Here is a 5,216-nt window from a genome sequence, read left to right as displayed (position 1 = left end):
AGTGAACGATGTAAAAATTTCTTTAAAGAATCGGAAAAACAAAAACAAAAAACATCGAACGTGATGAAAACAACTCACAAAACGAACGCAAAAATGTCATAAATAACCCTGTTTCAATATTAAAACTTTAAAAATCGAAAAAAAATATATCTGATATTTCGAATCGAGCGTGAAATCTTAAGACAATGACTCTGCTACTATAACTACTATGACCGTGTGAACAAAATTAGGTTGTTTTTTTATATTTAAACTAATCCAAGACAAAACGTTTTTTGCGCATGCGTTTTTGACTAAATTGTCATGGAGGAACGATTTTTTGCTACCCCTCTCAGTAGAAAAGTTCCTAGTTGAAATGAGAGTGAAGAAATTAATGTTTTTAACCAATTTTTCAATATTTGTCGTCCGAAGGGCCGATCTTTCAAATGATACCGATCTCGTGAAATCCCTTGTCTCTGTCGAAAGTTTTTGCGAGATATACAAACATGTATACATACATTTAAACAGACAGGTGAGATTTATATTATAGATTATATTGGACGCAATGTATAGTAATGATTTAAAAAGTACCACCGAGATTCGAAACCAAAACGTTTAGCTCATGATTTATCACATTTTCCTTTGATGTTAATGCTTGAGCTATGAAGACATGTTTGCTGCAAGATAAAAAATTAAAACACAAACGAATAGCTATTACGTTACGCATGCATATTCGTCGTTCAACCGTCACCTGGTAAATTCAATTCTTTTAATTTTCACACTTTTGCACCAGTTTCCGCGACTAAACCCCAAATATAAAGTTTCACATACTCAATATATTTTTCCTGTCTGTAGACTACAAACTGACAGGGAAATTTGGTAGGCATTTTTTAAAACAAATATATACATACGCATATATATATATATATATATATATATTTTTTTTTTACACTTAAGAATATATATATATATATATATGTATATAAGAGGGGTAGAATATCTGCATGCATATAATTACACGTAATAGTTAACTAAATATGATTATCCTATAAGAAAACGAAAAAAATAATAGGGAATCAATTAAAATGAATGTTTAAAAGAATATGCAAATTAGCTAGATCTTTTGCAGATGAATGAAATTCCCCGACGCATATACAACAGAGTTGTATTTGCTTTTTGAATAAATGAAATAACGGGGTTTTAATATGAATATCAATACACAATAAACCCCAAATTTATAGGAGTAGAGATACCATGTACAGAGCACTGTCGCCATCTTAAAGCTGCTGAATCTCTAGGTTCTTGATAAGTCGAAAAGTACATCTGCTATAGGCCCCCACCCTTTCTCGATCTCTGTATTCTCTTTCTAACAGTCGGGATGTTGCTAGTCAGGTATTTCTATAAATACTATTATCGTATCGAGTTCTTCAGAATTGCCTGACATATTTCCTGCTTCCTTTGCCCAGCTCGTTTAAATCCACTATTTAGTGGTTTTCGCAGTTTTAATCTCTCATTGTAACGCAGCTTCGTATTCCTGTAGTTTCTGCAGTCTTCTAGAACTCTCTTCCTGCTTAAAACCTAAGGCCTTGATCTTTTTAGAAATTTCACACGAATACTTCATACATCTGGGAGTGTTATTAGAAAGGTTTTGTGTTGGAATACCCTCGATAAGTATTTAAATTCTGAAAAGTCCTATCAATAAAAAGAAACTGTACGTTTCGACCAAATTTAACACCCTTGTACAGCCTAACATCACAAGTGCGTTTGAGGAGTTTTACAATCGCAAAAGCAAAAATGCCCGACGCATAAAATACACAGTATGTTTTTTTTGGTATGACAGCAGGTCCGAAATGAATGTTTCTGTTTAAAACACGATTGAACAATGATACTTGAATTTTTGTATTTTAAACTTTAATTCAATTTTAAACTTTAATTTAATATAAAAATAAGTTTATAAAATCAATAGTAGATTCTCTACAGTGCAATGTAAACTACCATGTACTGTGGACTAAGTCAGTAGTTACCCAACTAGAGCAGGCAATCGAGTGATTGGTTGTAAACTAGTCGATTTCATCGATCTCTATAACGATTAAATATGGGAGTGTGAAACATTCTTTGACTATCATTGAATCCCTGGCAACGTCGGGTCTCTCTCTAATTAGCGTTACACTCTTACTATTCTTTATATAAGCAGAATAAATAAAAGGCGGAATTTAAATAAGTTTTTAAAGTTATGAAAATATATATCTAATAAAAAAAAAGTTCTCATAGCTAAAAATAATCAATAGACGAATCCGGTGAAAAAAAAAAAAATTAACATAAAATGGTGAATAAAATTCCCCCCCCCCAAAAAAAAATAAATAAATAAAAAAAGTTGAACAAAACTATAAATAAAAAAAAAACAAGACTGGAATCACGAAACAGAAGGAAAAACTTATAATCAGGAGATACGGCTTTTTTATCTGCGCGTTTATGGATGGTAATATTATTTGTCATTTTAGACCGGAAGATAGACAGAGCCTCCTGCAAGGACACAAGTATGCTTCTAATACAATGAATTCCAAAATGTAAATGTCGGAAACAATGAAAATATTATTTGAAACTTAAGCATGAGAGACCAACGAAAATTATATTTGAAACTTAAGCATAACTGATCAAAGAAAATATTATTGCAGCGTTAAGCATAAAAGACCAACATAAAATCGATTCAAACATAAATATGACAGACCACCGAAAATTACATTTGGAACCAAGCGAATCGGATCAAAGGCAAATCTTATTGCAGTCTTAATGATAAGGAGCCAAAGAACATTTTATTTCAGACTTATGCATGACAGACCCACGAACATTACATTTGGAACTTAAGCATAACAGATAAAAGAACTTTTTATTTCAGACTTAAGCATGTCGGGCCAACAAACGTTACATTTGAAACTTAAGCATTAAAGATCAAAGAAAATTTTTCTTTCAGACTTTAGCACGACAGATCAACGAACAGTACATTTGAAACTTAAACATAATAGATCAAAGAAAATTTTATTTCAGACTTAAGCATGACAAACCCACGAACTTTACATTTGAAACTTAAGCAGAGCAGATAAAAAGAAATTTGAATTAAGACTAATGAATGATGAACTAACGAAAATTGCATTTCAAACTTAAGCCAGACAGACAAATAGAAATTTATTTCAGACTAATGACAATTTTATTTAACAATGTTATTCAAAATGTTGGAGTAAATATTATTTTAAATTTTAATATGACAATCTACAGAAAATGTGATTTGTTTTACAAAGGGATCACCCGGTTGCCATTCGAAGATAAGGGTTAATGGGTATACATTAGTCAATGTGATTATAGCGTAGTAAACATAAGTAGTGGTAATTTTGTAAATTGGATTACTTAGGGGGACGGTTAATCAAGAACTTGTTTACTTTGGACTTGAAGACAATCAGATTGTAGTCAGCTGGAAAGCAGGCAAACGGAAGAGAGTTCCAAAGGCGTGCAGTTCTAAGAAAGAAACTTTGTTCATGGAATCTACGTTTAGGTTTAGCCACAGATAAAGAGTTTGGGAAATTATTGATAGTGGTTTTAGCTAGACGAGTGTTTTTCGTGAACGTTTTACAGGAGGGACCATAGATTGAAGATCAGAGAAGAACTTGCCATGAAAATAACGATAAAGGCTCGCAACGTCTCTTTTTTGGGAAAGAGGTTGCAGGGAAGAGAAAAGGGCATCTCCCACTAAGCTTCAAAGTCTATTTTGAACTCTGTCAAGGCAGGATAAGCTTCTTTTAGCAGCTCCTGCCCAGATGTGGCAGCAGTACTCCATCGTTGGCCGAACCTGGCTTTTATATAGGTAGAGAATTGCATCAGAGGTGAGATATCTACTGGAGCGGTAGAAGAATCCTACCATTTTTTTCAGCGGCCTTGGCAATGGATTTGATATATGTTCCATTTCAGATCAAGAGTAAATGTCAAGCCCAGAAGCTTGTCAAACATGGATCTTTACCAAGACGAGAGCCCTTCATTTCAATTGATGCCAGGTGGAGATCAGAGCGGTGATGGTGTAAAGATAGGGCCTGGTTTAAGATGCATTAAAAGTAACCAGCCACCTCTTTCCCCATTGTACCACGTGCTCGTGATTTTTTAAAAATAAAACTTTAGCGTTAAGACCAAAGAAAAAATACTATTTCAAACTTCAGCTTAACTCTCAAAGAAAAGTTTGTGTTTATGATTTTTTTTTTCAAATGAGGTTTGATAATTCGTATTATTTGGATTATACGGACTACTGTTTTTATATTGAACGTTACTTTCATAACCTTTTGACCGACGAAACCTCCGACCTTCTTAATTTTGTCGAACTCGGGAACTTGTCTACCTAAATCAGGAATCTACATTGAATTTCGAACAAAACTCTCTATTTTATTCATGCATACTTGGTAAATTCAGTTGTAAAAAAAAACACAACGACGATTATCTGAATAAGCGAACTTAAACAAGGTTAAGTTTGATTTGGTCGCCATCTTGTTTTAAATTCACTTATTTGCATAATGATGGCACATTTCAGGTTTTTCCCAAATTGACATACATAATACTAACTAGATTTTCAATCCAAATGATTTCTCATTTTATAATATACGAGTAGGCCGCCCGGCGTTGCCCGGTCGTAAAATACGCATAATAAATTTTTTAAACCGTTCATTTTTTGTAAGTAAAAAAAAAAAAAATACTAAAGCTGAGATCGAAACCGAAACCTAAAGGCAGTGAGTCAAGTACGATAACCATTCAGTCAGCGTTACACGATCTTTAAAAAAGTGTTTCCAGACCGACTTATATTTGACATAAATAATCGGTGATGTGAACCATGCACGCATGCGCAATCGTGAAAAAGTGAGCAAACAGAAAATCCTACGACTCCAACGTACCAATTTTGCAATTTTGACTCTTTATAAGCCCGTTTACCGGATGAGAACCTATTAAAAACGTTTCCCACATGTCTGAATAACCTATACACCAAATTTCGAGACTGTAGATTAAAAATTCGTTGAGTATATAGGTTGAGAAATGTCCTCACACACATTCTTACTTTTATAGATACATAGATGGATGAGAAAAACCACAATACAAGAGCATTTTTATTTATATACGAAATCATTCTCGTATTTTGCACCAATCTTGAACGTTTACCATTACTAAAACGCGCGAAAAACAAACGGAACCTGACGGACATAGCCCTTTTC

This window comes from Euprymna scolopes, chromosome 41 (genome assembly GCF_053919585.1).
Source record: "Euprymna scolopes isolate OS-2025 chromosome 41, ASM5391958v1, whole genome shotgun sequence".
NCBI lineage: Eukaryota > Metazoa > Mollusca > Cephalopoda > Sepiida > Sepiolidae > Euprymna > Euprymna scolopes.
This window is presented reverse-complemented; position numbering follows the sequence as displayed.